The sequence below is a fragment of the Lotus japonicus genome, chromosome 1 (assembly GCF_012489685.1).
Source record: "Lotus japonicus ecotype B-129 chromosome 1, LjGifu_v1.2".
NCBI classification, from domain to species: Eukaryota; Viridiplantae; Streptophyta; class Magnoliopsida; order Fabales; family Fabaceae; genus Lotus; species Lotus japonicus.
The window spans coordinates 27,462,294-27,479,981 of NC_080041.1; the positions used below are offsets into that span (position 1 = coordinate 27,462,294).

At 39.5% G+C, this 17,688-nt stretch overlaps 1 long non-coding RNA gene across 1 annotated transcript; it reads left to right on the forward strand.

Moving 5' to 3' along the window:
* Nucleotides 1-13,714: 13,714 nt before the first annotated feature.
* LOC130731751 (uncharacterized) lies at nt 13,715-16,394 on the forward strand. Its single transcript, XR_009016809.1, has 3 exons — nt 13,715-13,818; nt 14,517-14,669; nt 16,175-16,394. It is a non-coding gene; the product is annotated as an uncharacterized LOC130731751 (long non-coding RNA).
* Nucleotides 16,395-17,688: the final 1,294 nt, after the last annotated feature.

Below are 17,688 nucleotides of genomic sequence, written 5' to 3' on the forward strand. Positions count from 1 at the left end.
AAATTTCTGCCTGCCACAGACTTTAAAAAATATTCCAAAGTTAGTTTCTGACGGAATGACCGACTGCCAAAGTCGTCGGTAACCTATAAATATCCTAAAAAATCATCGGTAAGCTACCGATGGATAAAACTGTCAGTTTGCAAAACCATCCTCCTTCTCCTCCTCCTTCCACTTCTTTTTTTTTACTGATGGAAAAACCGTCCGTAAGTTACAACAGATACAACCTTCGGTAATTTACAATGGATAAAAACATCGGTAATTAGTGCCAATAAAATTCTTTAGTACGTTAGCTATGGAAAATAATGTTGGTAATTACTGACGATTTTATGAAAGCCTTCGGAAAAAAATTACCGATGAGCCAAATAGCGATGGCTTTTTGGCCGTTGGTAATTAAGCATGATATTATCTCCATTTCATGCTTGAAAATTGCCAATAAAACCTCCACACAAAGAATATAGAGGTAGGGCGAGAGGGGATCCCCTTGACGCAAACCCCTATGAGGTACAAAGATGGAATAGGGTGCCCATTCAACATAATAGAGAAAGAGACTTAAGTGACACACCTCATAATCAACTCCACCCAAGATAGCGGAAACTCATCTAGAAGAGAGTGTCTCTAAGGAAGTTTCACTCCACCCTGTCATATTCCTTGCCATATCGAGCTTAAGTGCCACAACTCTTTGATTACATGTTATCTTCTTCTTCATATAGTGGAAACATTCAATCGCAATCATGGAATTATCTGTAATGAAATGGTTAGGCGCATAAGAACTCTGGGCCTCATCAATAATTTAGTCATAATCAATCTCAACTTATTAGCCATTGTTTTTGTGGCTTGCTTAAAAAAGACATTACATAGGCTAATGGTCCGATACTCACTTGTATTTTTTATTTAATACTTCTCAATGTTTTATTCTTTTCACTGATTGAGCAGACAAAATAGTGACTATGCATCCATTCACCTAAAAGAGTACTGTATTAATATCAACATTGGTAAAGTCAATTTAATTTAAAAAAATAATAATCTAAATACATTTTCATTTATATACAATTAATTACAATAATATACATATCTGAATTTTAATTATTAACTTTTATCATATATCTTATATAATATGATCATTTATTATAATTTGAAAATGAATAGTAATAGTACTTTGTCATCCGTGTTGATCTCGCTCCTCCTTTTTGAATAGTTCTCTTATTTCATCCGTGCATGTGCCCTTACTTTCAAACCCAAGTGCGTTTCAGGCTCAGTGTAAGCCTCAGTTTCATCCCCTACTCTTTTGTTGCCACTTATTAGCTTTGAAATTAGTATATAGTATAGGATTTAAATGGTAATATAATTATGTTTTTAAAAATTTAATTTTATTATGATCACTAAACAGTCGTAATAAATATATTTACACAACTTTTAAAAAAATGAATAGCTCTGCTAGGGTTTGCACTCCCCTCGCATGCAGTAGTTCGAGTTGAGAGGGATGGCAATGGGTAGGGTTTGGGCAGGGTACTATAGTACCCATCCCCATACCCGCGTTTTAAAATATTACCCGTACCCGTGCCCATACCTGCGTGGGTAACAACTTGAATGCCCATCCTCGTACCCTTTGGGAACCTAACTCCCCGTACCCGTGCCCATTACCCGCAATTATTTAACCAAAATGTAATTTTTACTATTTCCATTTAAATTGAAACAAAAATACAACAAATTTTATTAAATGAAAATCATTAAATAAAATACAAAAGATCATCCAAATACTTAAGAAGCATAATTATTCAACTAAGTATAATTCTTTTAGAAGAAATAGATGAGAAAGTTATAACTTTAAATTTATAATTTTATATTTTTAATATAGTCCTAAAGTTGTAGAGTATCAATTTACTTATTTTAAAAACAAATGAGAACAAATTAGCAATGATTATTAATAACTTATTTACTCACCTATAAAAAGTAAATACTTTAACTTAATTTGTTAATATATTGCCAATATATTATTATTATTATTATTATTATTATTATTATTATTATTATGTGTGCGGGTATGGGGCGGGTTGGGTACTATAGTACCCATACCCGCACCCACTACTTTTTACGGGTAATTACCCGTACCCAACCCCGTACCTGTTTAGCGGGTTTTTACCCTACTTACCCATGATGGATATTTTTTGCGGGTACCCTATGGGTCTGAGACTTATTGCCATCCCTAAGTGGAGCCGATAGTGGTAGCAGTGGTTCAAGGGCGAGTTTTGGGGCTGACGCGGATGAGGGCTTGGAGAAGATGGAGAGGCTGCTGAGGAGGCTGCTTTCATGGGGAGCGATGGTGTTTCCAGGTCGTGGGTTTCACTCTTCATTGACGGCATTGCGGATACAGTAAGCTACCATCAAATCAGAGGCCTTTTCGCTCAGTATGGGAGGTTGGCGAACGTTTTTGTTCAACGAAGGAAAAAGTGTGGAAGGCGCTTCCGATTTGGTTTCGTTCGTTTCTCGACTCTGAAATCTCTGGATGGTGTGAGGTTGGGCGGGGCGACCCTGTCGGTTTCGCTTGCGAAACCTCCGAGGAAGGTGCTTTTGAGGTCTGCTGAGGGCGATTATTTTGCTCCCAAGTCAGTGGTTGGATGCTCGTCTCAGGTTGGTCAGGGGGTGAAGTCTGCATCTGATTCCTTTATTTTAAGGAAGTCGAAAGGCTCGCGTATGGTTTCTGTCTTGAGAGACGAAGTGATTATGGAGTCTAGAATTTTTAGGTTCGACGCTCAGGATCAATCGATTCCTGCTGAGGATTTATTTCCTGAAATATTGCTTGACAGTTTCATATTGTCTGCTCATAAATCGGTTGGTGAAGACATAGTGATGGTGGAACCCATGTCAGTTTTGTCGCAGGAGGTTCTTGGAAAAGCTTTGAGTGATAAAGACTTGTGGACTGATATGGGCGGACCGAATGGGCTAATCAGTATCATGTAACTAATGGGCCGGGCAACCCATGGTTCAGCCGGACCAAAACCCAAGCTATAAATAAAAGAGTACCGCCCAAGCGGTGGGGACCTATCATTTCACGCATTTTTACTCACTTTGTTACTTTCGTTTGCTCTCTCTAAACTGGTTAGCCTTTAGTCTGGGGTTCCATACCGGAACATTGGCGCCCACCGTGGGGCCTTGGATACTTTCCTAGGCTTCGTTTCTCATCGCGATGGTGACTCGATCCGGGGCGAACGGAGAGAGGAATCATGTTCAACAAAATGATGTTCCTCCCGATGTTCTTCAGCGGATCATGGACGATCTCAATGAACTTCGTCAACATAATCAGCAGTTGCAAAATCAACTTACTGATCTTAATCAGACTCAGGGTTTACGAGAGGGTGATCGAAGAATGGCTGAGACGGTGGTGGACTTTCAACCTTTCACAGAGGAAATAGCGAACACTGCCGTCCCAGACAATTTGAAGACGTTGAAGCTTGATTCTTACTATGGCGATTCAGATCCAAAGGACCATTTAGTGTATTTCAACACGAAAATGGTCATTGTAGGCGCATCAGATGCGTTGAAGTGCAAAATGTTACCGTCAACTTTTAAGAAATCGGCGATGATTTGGTTTACAACTCTACCGTCGAGGTCAATCGTCAATTTCACAGAATTATCTACAAAATTCTTGTCTCAGTTTTCTACCAGTCGTGCACAAAAAGTGACTCCGGCGACATTATTCAACATTCGGCAGGGAGTAAATGAGACTTTGCAATCTTATATGGGGCGTTTCAATCAGCTATCTGTTCATTTGGAGGATAAGATGCCAGAAGTTTGCATTGCAGCCTTTGAATTGGGTTTGAGGCCGGGCGGTCTAAACAGTAATTTAAGCAGGAAACCGGTGGAAACAATGGTGCACCTACGCGAAAGGGTTCAAGGATACATTAGGGAGGAGCAAAGTGACCAGATCAAGAATAACCGCCCGAATGCGGTGGTAACTGGGCAGAAACAGCAGTTCGAGGCGAGAAAAGGAGCGGTTACAGATCAATATTCGAAGGGATGGACCGAACGTGGCAACGCAGGGTATAATAATCGTAACCGTTATGACGGCCGATTTGATAACCGTTCTAATTTCAAAAATCGTGCTCAACCGTATGGAGTGCGTGGGCCAGGACATTCGATGACGTGGACTCGGAACCAAAATGACCGTGCAGTACCTTTGGCGGTTAATTTGACTGAAGCTTTGCACACGTGTTTGGAGGCGAATGTTATTCGTTTTCCACGGCAGCCAAAGCCGTCAACGGGTTACGTGGACAAGAAGAAGTGGTGCGAGTATCATAGGATTTCAGGGCATAATACTGATGACTGTTTTACTTTGAAGAAGGAGATTGATAAATTGATAAAGGCTGGGTATATGAAGCAGCTGGAGGGGCGAAGCAATTCAGATGAAGCAGGAACTTCAACAAGACGAACCGAAGATGGAAAAGAGATTGAGGGTGGTGGTCAAGATAGGCAATCGGATGGAAAAGCAAAGGTACGTTCACTCCATTAATGTTGTTTACTCTAACGATTGGGGAAGTTGGGCAACCAATCAACCCGATATAACGTTTACTGTGCGAGATTTTGAGGGAGTACAGCCTCACGAAGACGATCCAATTGTTGTAATGCTGAGGATTGCTGATTATGAAATTGAGAGAGTACTTCTGGATCAAGGAAGCTCGGCGGATTTGATTTATGGTGACGCTTTTGAAAAGTTGGGGCTAAATGAATCTGATTTGTTGCCTTATGATGGTTCTTTAGTGGGTTTTTCTGGAGAAAAAGTATTTGTTCGAGGATATGTGGAATTGAAAACTGTCTTTGGAGAAGGGAAGAATGCGGAGGCATTTGCTATTAAGTTTTTGGTAGTAAAGTGTACTTCACCGTACAATGTACTCATTGGGAGGCCATCACTAAACAGATTGGGGGCGATCATTTCTACAAGAAATTTAACGGCGAAGTATCCATTGAGCAAAGGAGGAGTTGGAATTTTAAAGGCTGATCAAATGGTTGCTCGAAAGTGTTATTCAGAAAGTTTTAAGCAGTATGGGCACATGGGTAAGAAAGCAGTGAAAGAGGGGCATCGAGTCTATGAGGTGGATTTAGAACAGTCAGAAATTATTTTGGATCCTCGAGAAGGATTCAGTGAGCACAAGATGAAATCAGAAGAGGAAACTAAGGCGATCCAAATTGGTGAGCGAAACTTGAAAGTTGGTGTCAATTTAACTACAAGTCAGGAAAACAGGTTGGTAAAATTATTATCTGAGAATATGGATTTGTTTGCATGGAGTGCAAGAGATTTACCAGGAATCGATCCGGAATTTATATGTCACAAATTGGCTTTAAATCCCGGGGTGAAACCTATTGTTCAGTTTAAAAGAAAGATGGGCGAAGAAAAGGCAGAGGCTGTAAAGGTGGAAACAAATAAGTTACTGGAGGCTGGATTCATTAGGGAAGTAAAGTATCCAACTTGGTTGGCGAATGTTGTTATGGTGAAGAAGGCTAATGGCAAGTGGCGAATGTGCACAGATTATACAGATTTGAACAAGCACTGTCCTAAGGATTCTTATCCTTTACCGAATATTGATAAGCTTGTGGATAGGGCATCTGGATTCGGAATGCTTAGCCTCATGGATGCATACTCAGGATATCATCAAATAAGAATGTATCAGCCTGACGAGGAGAAAACAACTTTCATGACAAATCAGGCGAACTATTGCTATCAGACTATGCCGTTTGGGCTGAAGAATGCGGGAGCAACATACCAAAGGTTGATGGATAAGGTGTTTGACAAGCAGGTGGGGCGGAACATGGAGATTTATGTAGACGACATGGTGGTCAAGTCAGAGGAAATGGTGGCGCATTGTTCTGATCTCGAAGAAGCTTTTGGCGAACTAAGAAAGCATAACATGAGACTTAATCCGGAAAAGTGTTCGTTTGGAATTCAAAGCGGAAAGTTTTTGGGTTTCATGATCACGAGGAGAGGAATTGAGGCGAACCCTGATAAGTGTAAGGCGATACTCGATATGCAGAGTCCAACCTCAGTTAAAGATGTGCAGAAGCTAACAGGAAGAATAGCAGCTTTATCCAGGTTTCTTCCGTGTTCTGGGGAAAAGTCAGCACCATTTTTTCAATGCTTAAGGAAGAACAAAACTTTTCAGTGGACTGAAGAATGTGAGAGGGCGTTTCAAAGTTTGAAGGATCATTTATCCAAGCCACCAATTTTAGCCAAACCAGTTCCAGGTATTTCATTATCAATGTTTATTTCCATCTCTGATAATGCAGTTAGTTCAGTTTTGTTGCAAGAAAATAAGGATGATATGAGGATCATATATTTTGTGAGTCATGCTCTTCAAGGAGCTGAAATTAGATACCAAAAAATTGAAAAGGCTGCATTAGCTCTAATCATATCCGCTAGGAAATTAAGACCTTATTTCCAAGGCTTTCCAATTGTGGTAAAAACAGATTTGCCACTTCGCCAAGTTTTGCAAAAGCCTGATCTGGCTGGACGAATGGTTTCCTGGGTTGTTGAATTGTCAGAATTTGAAATCACTTTTGACAGGAAAGGTCTGGTTAAAGCACATGTATTGGTGGATTTTGTTAATGAAATGTCTTCCAGTGAGAAAAATATGGAAGTTGGCGAATGGAGTTTGTCTGTAGATGGTTCGTCTAATGTCAAGGGAAGTGGAGCTGGAATAATCTTAGAAGGGCCAGGTGGCGTGACAGTTGAGCAGTCACTCAAGTTTGACTTTAAAGCAAGCAATAATCAGGCAGAGTATGAAGCTATAATTGCAGGTTTGAAGTTGGCGATCGAGATGGGGGTCAAGAGCATAATGATTAAAACAGATTCTCAGATAGTTTCCAGGAAAATTCAGGGTGAATATCAGGCGAGGGACGCACAGCTGGCTAAGTATTTATTGAAAGCTCAGGGATTGATAAAGCAGATAGGCACAGTGCAGGTCAATTATGTTCCGCGGGAGGAGAATACAAGGGCGGATATTCTATCAAAGTTAGCAAGCACCAAGAAGCCGGGAAACAATAAGTCAGTTATCCAGGAAGTTTTAAGTAGCCCAAGTATCGAAGAAGATGAGACAATGATGGTGTTAAATTTAGCGAATTCAGATTGGATGGGGCGTATCAAACAGTGTTTGGAGGCAGAAGGCTCTGATATGTTGACATTCTCTAAGGATCAAATTCGCGAGGCGAGTCGTTACACATTGTTGGGCGATCAATTGTACAGAAGAGGGATTGGAGTTCCTTTATTGAGATGTGTGTCTAAGGATGAGGCGGAAAGAATCATGTTTGAAGTTCACGAAGGTGTGTGTGCAAGTCATGTAGGGGGAAGATCTTTGGCGGCGAAAGTGCTCAGGGCAGGGTTCTATTGGCCAACTTTACGAGGGGATTGTATGGAATATGTGAAGAAGTGTGGTAAATGTCAAATTTATGCAGATTTACATAAGGCGCCGCCTGAGACTCTTAGCTCAATGAGTTCATCGTGGCCATTTGCAATGTGGGGAGTAGATATTCTGGGACCGTTCACTCCAGCAGGTTCTCAAATCAGATTTATTTTGGTGGCGGTGGACTATTTTACTAAGTGGATTGAGGCAGAATCAATGGCGAAAATAACAGCAGAAAAAGTCAAAAAGTTTTATTGGAGAAAATTGGTTTGCAGATTTGGCGTTCCAGCAACTATCGTCTCAGACAATGGAACACAGTTTACAAGCAGGAGTGTGAAGGATTTTTGTGCAGGAATGGGAATTGAGATGCGTTTCGCCTCAGTTGAGCACCCTCAGACAAATGGACAAGTGGAGTCAGCGAATAAAGTCATTCTCAATGGAATTAGAAAGCGTCTAGGCGAAGCTAAAGGATTATGGGCTGAAGAGTTGATCACGGTCATTTGGGCGTACAATACTACTCCTCAATCAACTACTGGCGAATCGCCTTTTAAGTTGACTTACGGGGTAGATGCTATGATACCAGCAGAATTGCAGGATGTAACTTTCAGGGTGGCGGCTTATAGTGAAGAGCAGAATGACATGAATAGATTGGTTGATCTCAATTTAGCAGAGGAAACGCAAGCAGAAGTTCGTTTGAGGCAGGCAATGGTAAAACAGAGGTCGGAAAGGCGATACAATTCTAGAGTGGTTCCGAGGCAAATGAAAGTTGGTGATTTGGTTCTGCCCAGGAAGGCGAAGGGGCCTGATGATTCGAAGTTATCACCTAATTGGGAAGGACCTTACAGGATTCTGCGAGAGCTTGGTCAAGGGGCGTATCATTTTGTTTCAGTGTATGTTCGTCCAAGACTATGTTTTGTTGTTTCAGTTTGTGTGTGTTGAAGTCTACTTTTGTCGGTTGTATCGTTTGAGACTATGTTTGTTGTGTAAGACTAAGATTGATGCACTCTTTTCTCTACCCCAGGCGGGAGAGTTTTTAACGAGGTATCAATTATTAATGAATAACAGGTATGCACTCTTTTCTCTACCCCAGGCGGGAGAGTTTTTAACGAGGCATAACCTTTTTAAAATGGTCAAGGGCGTATCATTTTACTTATTTCTTTTACCCATAGCGGAAACTTATCAACTAAGGTCTATCAATTGGGCGACGTCAGACAATTGAGAAAAAAGTAAGTCTCTTAAAACAAGAGCATTCGACCACGAATTCATAAGCACAGTCTTAAATTGGATTTAAGCTTGTCCAAACTAAGCACAAGTCTCCACGCGAGCATATTAATGAAATCAAATATTTTGACTTTGATTTCCATGAATAACTATGTCAAAAATGCAAAATTTGACTAAGTTATGTACACAAAGGCCTTATGATTCCAAAGTAGTTGATTAAGTTTATACTTTACAACATTTGACGAGATTCACTTAAGCATATTTCATTATGTACGGTAAAATGTGGGCGTAACATACTCGACTAAACGACGACGGCGGATCAAATTTGGTGAAAGGTTAGTAAATGTTATTCATGCTAAGTTATACTCTGAAATTTTTGATTAAAAGGTTGGTAAAGCGCAGTATTATTAATTATTTTGATTGTCTAATTGATATAGTTGTTATTAAATGGATCATGTTCTTAAGTTAGAAGGAATAACATAGTAATTTTTGTATTAAGTTAAGATCTGATGTCTTCATTGAGAATGGATAGTGACAACAATAATTTAAGGGTAGAAATTATAAATTTAAGTATTACAGTTATCTAAGTATGATGCAGAGCCATCAGGATTAACCAATTTGCAGACAATGATATATAGAAAACATATTACCTTAATAGTACTTAATAAAACATTACATAATATTTTAAGACAAACTGTGGAGCTACTCGCTCAACACTTACAAATACAAAAGACAAACTATAAACGAGTTTAAACTAACTTAGGAAATAAAAGAGAGCTAAAGGATGGATTAGTACGGTAGTCATTCTTAAACAGAGACAGAACTAATGGCTTTCCCCTTCGCCTTCTTTGTCGTTGACATTTTCATCTTCTTCATTTTTATCTTCTTCTCCTTCGTCTTCCTCATCACCAGTGTCAGGGCTGATCAACTTGCCATCGACAATCCTAGCATAAGGATCGGAACCAGCAAGGTTGATGGAAACTTGAGGATTTAGGAAAAGAATCTGTTCTTTGGCTTTTGCAAATCCGGCTTCAAATTGGTCAAGGACAGAATTCTTCAGTTCAGAAACTTCTGAATGCAATTTAGAATTTTCATTTTTCAATTCAGCATTGGAGGAATTGAGATGAGTGATTTCCGCTTTGGATTTCACAAGTTCTTCCTCTTTAGCTTTCTGAGTGATGTTTAAGTCTTCAGCATGCTTCTTTAAGCGTTCATTTTCTAGGGCTAAATCTGCGGCTTTCTTCTCATTCACTTTGTTGGCAGAATCCAACAATTTCATAGTAGCTTTCCTCTTCAGGATCTCTCTTTCTTTCTCTTCTAACTGTTTGGCGGAATTAATCCCATCAAAGTCAGCGGTCTCCAGGTCAATCATCTTGGAAATCGCCGCAATTTCAAGTCCTTTCGTCATGATGGCTTGACAAGCTTCCTTTAATCCGATCTTCTTAACCTTTTCCCGATCCGCCTCAAACACCAAATTTGTTTCCACCAGCGAATTAAAGTCAATTTTGGAGTCCCATAGCGAGGTCACTTCTTCAGAAGTGAGTTCTTCAAATTCTTTCAGCAGGCTTTTCCATGAAGGGTTTAGGAAGACCCAGCTTGAAGACCCAGCTTTGTGTGTCATATGTTGAGGATTACCCTTCACCATAAATTTTTCCATTGAGGGCTGAGAAGAGTCTTTTCCTTTCGCCGATTCAGGTGTTTCATTCTTTCTCTTTTTCTTTTGAGGGCGATTCGATTCGGTGCCTGAATGACTAGCATCGGCATCTAACAGAGTCTTCGCTGGGTTTCTTTTTTCCCTTGCAGCCTGTTGTTCTCGGCGGAAACGGAGGATATCATCATCAGAGAGGCGAGTCATTTTTGCTGAAACAAAATGGTAGGGTTAGAAATAAAATAAATACTCGAGATACAAAGATGTGGAAATTTAAGAATCTTACCCACATATTCACCCAATCTGTTTTCATAATGGGCATCTAGAAATTCGGTGAGATTCAAGTCAATGCTAGATAGAAAGGTGCAATCCACCATTTCCTCAGGGGTGAGGGAGTCATCAGGAAGTTTGATGATAGCCTCATAACGGGTGGTCCAGTAGAAAGGGAACTTTGGGCTTCCATCATTGAAATAAAATACATCCTTGCACTTCTCTGTTTCGTTTAGCCTAAAGAATTTCCCTTTAAACTGTTTGTAATGGCTTCTAAATAAGGTAAATAGGCCTTTTCCCCTAGCGGCGGCTAAAGAAAGATATTCGCCTTTTATGCTTCTACCACTAGTTTCAAAGAAGTAAAAAAACTTATTGCTAGTGGGTTCGATACCTAACACTTGACACAGAAGTTCGAACGCCGTCAGGTATGCCCAGCTATTACAATGGAGTTGTGTTGGTGCAACATTTAGTAAGGTTAAAACGGAGCAAGTGAAATCTGAGAGAGGGAGTTTATATTTTAGGTCGGTGAAAATGTTTTCAAAGAAATAGGTGTGGTTTTTGCCGTTAGGGTCAGGAGCCCCAAAACAACAAGGTTCAGTAGGTAAACAGGGGACTATGTCAAGGTACACATCTTGGCCATCAGAGCGAAAAGTGTTTTCAGTGATTAAATCCATTACAGTTTTAACATTGCAGAATTTAGTGAACCTAGTTTTAACTTTGCTAGTGACCCATGTATCGACTGCAATGGAAGAAGTTTTAGGAGCTTTAGAGGCCCTACGGGTGTGTTTTGCATCCATTTTCAAAAGAATTCCTGAAATTATAAAGGATCCAGGGTTATGAAATATAAAGGGGTAAAATGTAAGTTGGAATTGTGGGGAAGAATAGATTTTAAGTAGAGTTTGGTTTGGATAAACAAGCGAATGAAGAAGAGGAAGAATTTAGATGAAACTTTTTAGTGTAGAAGGAAGTACGATTTCATGAATAAACAGAGTGAAGAATGCTTACCAGTGAAAAAGGCTGTGATGAACTCGGTTAAATCTGGAGGACTTCTGGTAATGTGCAAGAACACTTGTAGTTAAATGCAAGAAATTTGGTAATTGCGGAGGAATGGTGAAAATTTTGAAATGCAAGAGTGAAGTGGTTTGGGGGTAAAAAGGATTGCTATATATAGAGAGAAGGTAGAAGATGAAAAGGTGTGTCAAAAAGGTGTGGTTAAAAATACTTGAGGCAAACTGTGAGCATGCGTGTGGTTTGTGTGAATCCACGCGTTCATTCAGGCCACACATTTGAATTTGTTGAGGCGGTGAACCGGCGCGTCATTAAGAGGTGACGTTTGGAAAAAGTAACGCTTGAGCAGAGAGGGGTGTCAGTTGGCAGGTAAGCGTCGTTTCGAAGAAGAAGAGTCGTTTCAGAGAAAAGTTACCCTATGAGTGGATTTTAAATGCACATTTCAATTAATGCGAATAGCATAGCTTAGGTAGGTTTTATACATTACAAGTTCCAAGATATCTGTAGTATATTTGTGATGATTGTTGCAGGTACAAAAATCCGGAAGGGGATTGATATGGTGCATAGTGATTGAGGTGATGGGCAAAGCGTCACTTAGACATCACGTGTCACGCAGAAAGAATTATTTTATAATGATTAGCCTAGTATATTTTTACTTTGTTGATTAGCCTTATTTCATTGAAGCCTGCGTGCTCACAAATTGGTTCACATTGTACACGGGCGTACCAGAAGTTGTGGGCCTCAATAAGACACTTTCGTTTTAGTTCTAAAACATCAGTGTCTTGTGGGCCTGTGGACTGATATGGGCGGACCGAATGGGCTAATCAGTATCATGTAACTAATGGGCCGGGCAACCCATGGTTCAGCCGGACCAAAACCCAAGCTATAAATAAAAGAGTACCGCCCAAGCGGTGGGGACCTATCATTTCACGCATTTTTACTCACTTTGTTACTTTCGTTTGCTCTCTCTAAACTGGTTAGCCTTTAGTCTGGGGTTCCATACCGGAACAACTTGTTTCCAAATTTTTTTCAATCTTGTTGCAAGGAGAAAGATGAACAGTTGCTGGATGTGAATGAATATCAATCTGCATTAATGGTGCATAATGGGAATATGGATGGTCATCAAGTTGCTTTGAGGAGTGAGAATCCAGAATTTGTATTTAAAAGCTTTAATGGTGAAACCGTTTTTGAATTAAATTTGGTGACTTAGCATGATATTGGACGAAATGTGCCTATTGGTTCAAATGTGGGTTGCGTTTCTTCTTCCCACTTTATTCGGCTGGACTTTAGCTCGGTGGAGAGTTTTTCAGTATTTTGAAATGATTCTTTATTGCTCTCTTTTAATTGGAAATCTCTTCTTGGAGAATGGGTTCTTTTATGGTCCAGGTTCGTTGCATCCCACGCAAGTTTGGAGTTGTTGCGATGCAATTTTTCTGTTGGTTCAGGTACCTTGGCCTCTTTTTCCTCAGGCTCAACGTCTCTTGCATTTGGAAATGGCTCGCTTGAGATTCCTCTTTATTAGGGCTATTTCCTGGCGCCAGATGTTTCTAGGGGTAATTCTGAGGTGGTGTCTCTTTCCCAGGCTGTGGAGGTTCCATGGGAAGTGCCTCTTGGGGTAAGTTTTGATCGCTTACTCTCGCCGGTGGGATACAGTGGTGTTGTTGCACTACAAAAAAAAACATTATTTAGTGGGGGTTATTTAGCGGGGTTTTAACAACCCCCGCAGATTACATTAATTTTCATTAGTTAGGGGAGGTTTTAATAACCCCCGCAAAAAATTACGTTATTAACTCTCCCAATTTTCACTCTCTGAACTCTCATCTCACTCTCACTCTCACTCTGAACTCGTTTCTCATTCTCACTCTCACGATTGCAACCTGATTCGTTAACCATGGAAGCTCCTGAATCCTTTCCACCGATTTGATCCCTCGATTTCCACCGATTGCAACCGGATTTGATCTCTCGATTTCCACCGATTTCAACCTGATTCACTCTCGATTTCTTCTGATTCGACTCTCAATTTCACTCTCCTGATTCCACTCTCGATTAAACCCTAAAATCTACTCTCGATTCTCTTCATGATTCCTCAATCTCCAGTGTTTCACGAGAAAACGCTCAATCTCTGCTTCACTTGCATTTTCCTGGTAAGAACTCAACTCCATTTCCATATGAGTTTCAATTTTGCTTCTGATTTTGAGTTTTGTTTCTCTTTGGAATCACAAATTAGGCAGAAATTCTCTGGAGCTGGAACCTAGACATTGTTAGGAGCTTAGGAGCTGGAAGGTAAGTCGATTTCGTTTGCTTAACTTGAATATCTATGGCTGGATTGGTATGATATGATCGAGTAAAACTGTGGAAGTGAATACAGGTTTTCCATTTTCAATTGGCTTCTGGGAGTGTTGACTTGTTTCATACGATTGATAACTTGGATCAATCCCAATTTTTCAATGAAATACTCAAGTTGAATCTGAATGGGGAACCCCTTTTAGCTACTAAAATTCCTATATTAGAAACAAAGCGAATAGTATAAAATCATTTATTCTGTTTGGTATCAGCATCTAGCATTGACATCAGCTGCATATTCTGTTATAGAAGAACGTTGCACACTAGTATTTATATTTACTTTTCCAAGTCTTGTGTTGGTGATGTTGGTAGCCAGTATAAATGGGATTATCCCTTTATAGCTGCATATCTCTATTTTATATTTCTATAAACAGTGATGGTATTATGTTTTGCTTGCTCCCCATAAGAGCTTGTTCTTGTTGATGTTTAATGGCTTGTTTTCTCCTTTTAACTGTGTTTTAGGCAGGAATAAGTTTCAAGGCAATCTCTATTGCACTACAAGAACACATTTTCCTTATCATTTCAATATTTTATGAAGCAGATTTTTTTTTTATACTGTTATTGGGAACTGATTGGTACTGTCATTTTGAGCTATTAATCATTTTGTTGCGTGATAGGTTTTTGCTTTGTTTATGCAGTCATGCCAAGGTTCAAGCGTTTCCACAACCCACAAAAATCAGCGTCTGGATCATCAATTGAAGCTTCTTCACAATCAGCTCCTGAAGTCTCTCAAAAAGCCCCACCATCGAAGAACCCCGTGAGTACACCATCTTGGAATGTTGAAGCAATAGGTATGTGTCATATTTTCTTAACAATCTTGGAATGAATTATTATCTATTCCCTTTTTCTTATCTGAAATTATTATCTCTCTTGCCCTCTCCCCCTCTCTCTCTAACTTACATACACACAAGATATTAATGAGCTTTTAATGGTTAGCCTGCAAAACTTGAGCTTAACTCATTTATATAAACTGACTGTTTGGTGAAATTTAATTTCGCCATTTGAACACTTTCTTCTTAAACCATGTATCGTTTTCAAATCTTCCTTGGGAGAAATAAATACTGCTGAGTAGAATATGTATATGCTTTTAGTGGTGCGTTATGAGTTTATGACTAATTAGAATCTTAGCCTGTGTGCACTACACAGTAAAAATAATATAGACCAGATTCCTATGATCCTTGTTCTGGAGTGCATCTACTTCAATGACATCAGTTTTCTTTCTTCTTCAATCTTCAGTGGTTGTTTGTATCAATTCGTTTTGTTTTTATCCAGATTCACATGTAAATTGCATTTCAAAGGGACAGTGTAACAGTGAAGGTTGAAGTATTGATAGATCATGCGAGAAAGTTGAGGATAGCCATAGGTTGTATTTTTTTATCCTAGACATGTTTGGTTGTCTAAAGTGTACGAACTATATAGGTTAGAGAATGAAACATCTATTTGGAGTTCGTTTAAACTAGTGAAGTAGGATGAAGTTCTGAAACATTGGTGAGGGTTGTTACTTCTAGGAAGATAAGAACAGGCAAGAATGAGAGTTGTTATGGGGGGTGGCAATGAGTGAGGGGTGTGGAAATATATTTATACTAGTTAGAATGGGAAAAGATAATATTAAAAAACAAATGAATGGATTGGTTTTAATATTTGAACGAGTGAAAATAGTAACTGACAAAGTTGAAACTGAAATAAAGAAAAAAGGCCTAGGATGCTGCAGAGAAAACTGTGTGTCCATAATCATAGCATAATTTATAAATAAATAAATAAGATCATGACACTTTAGAAGATGGACTTTTGAAGTGGTTTTAGTGTAATTTCTCTAGAAAAATGAGATAGATGCTTTGAGAAGTTTAGATTTTTGGTGTGTTGTTCATCTTATGTCCATCTTAGGAAACAGTCACTTGCCCCTTCTTCTATAGTCTCTGCTAATTTTAGCTCAATTTGTAGGATTTGTCAGTTACTAGAGTGGTTCTCCAACTAAATTTACATTTTAAGCTTACTTTCTTTTCCTTCCTTTTTTACCTGTTATAGAAGATGTGTACCGACCTATGCTGTAAGCAATAGCATATACCTTGAGAATGAAAGAAATTAAGACCAGTAGTGCATCCAATAAACACATGCTTCTTATCCAGGAGTTAAGGTTCTTTACTTAACTCTGTTTTATCTTTCAGAGACTCAAACAGGGAAATTGATGGATGTAAATTTTCTCTCTTTGTTTCTACTTTCTACTGTTGTTACTTATCTGAAAGGTTTCTAGAAAGTTTCTTGCTATAATCTCAGTTTCTCAAGTTTTCATTTTCAGGTTGTATGGAGTACTCTCCAAAATATATCATTGATTTCTTTCCTAATTGGTATTACTCTATTTGGATGGGCAACCAAGCAAGTTATAAATGTTATTCAGGTTGGTTCATGATACATTTATGCTTGATATTTAGATGATGATTGATGAGGTGTTGTATAATGTATCTATCTAGTTTTTTTACCAACCCCTACCCCATAATGAAATGAGGAAGAAGAAGAGAAGCAAAACATGTAAGAGAAGAGAAGAAAATCCAAACTCCAAAGAAAACCGAGCGGAACTTAATAGTCTATATTTTTCAGTTTGGAATATTCATCTTGACAGAGTAATGGGAAATTTGTAACCTTGAGTTCCTGTAATCTGAACTTTCTTTTAGCATGACTCAGGAACTTCATATTGTGACCTGATAATTGGCTTCAAAGATTGTTTTTTACATTCTAGCTATAGGCTTTCTTGGATTGAAAGTTGTGTATGGGTTATTTTGGATTGTAAGTTGTCTATGGGTTTGTTTCTTTAATTGGAGTGTTTTGTTATTTTGGATTATGAGGTTAAAAATGTTCCTAGAATATATTATAGGCTGTAAATAATCTCTTGCATTTAAGGGAGGTTTAAAACTCCCGTTAAAAAAGCTTGCGGATAAGGGAGGTTTAAAACCGCCACTAAAAACCGCCGCTAAATTCATATACAGGTACCAGGGTTTGCTGAAAAACGCCGCTAATGATTTGTGGGGAGTGTAACTTCGGGATTTTTCAAAACCCCCGCTAAGTAACTCGCGGGGGTTGAAAATCCCCACTAAATGCAAAAAAAAACCCCACTAAATAACATTTTTTTTGTAGTGTTGGCTGTTCGCCCCCCGTCACCAGTGTCTCTCCTCTTGCTGTTTCAGGCTGCTCTTCAAGCTTTGAGGGAGTATATTGCTCAGCTTTGGAGGATCATGAGAATGGGTATAGATGCTATATCTCAAGGTTCTTCTCATGGAGAGGATGAGGATTTGTGTTTTGGAGACCCTTCGCTTGAGTATTCCCCGCCGCAGCACCGTCCTCGTGGTCGACCCAGGAAGAAGCTCGGGGCGAAGCGTGACTCCGGGGGGGCTTCTCGCAGGCCTAGGGGTCGTCCAAAAAAGGTTGTTTGTGAGGGTGCCGCTTGCGTTGCGCCAGTTGAGCCTCCTTCTCTCTCTGGCCCTTATTTCACGCGTGCTAGAAAGACTTATTTCTTGGGAAAAAAAGCGGTTTTGGAGTTCCCCGGCAGCGAGGACGAAGCTATTCGAGGCTTGGCGGATTACCTTAGAGATAATGGGCCTGTGGGCTCATAGGTATCTAGTGTCTGCCTGGTTTCTTTTTAGTCGGTTAGTTCTTTTTGGCAGGCTTTTGGGTTGTCTTGTTGGGTAGGTTTTCTTTGTTTTTTCCGGTGGTTTCGTCTTTTGTTTGGTTTTTGTTGAGGTTTTGCGGGTTCCTTTGCTTTGTGACCTCCTTGCGGGAGTTGTATTCTGCTTTTATTTTTCAATAAATTATTTTGTT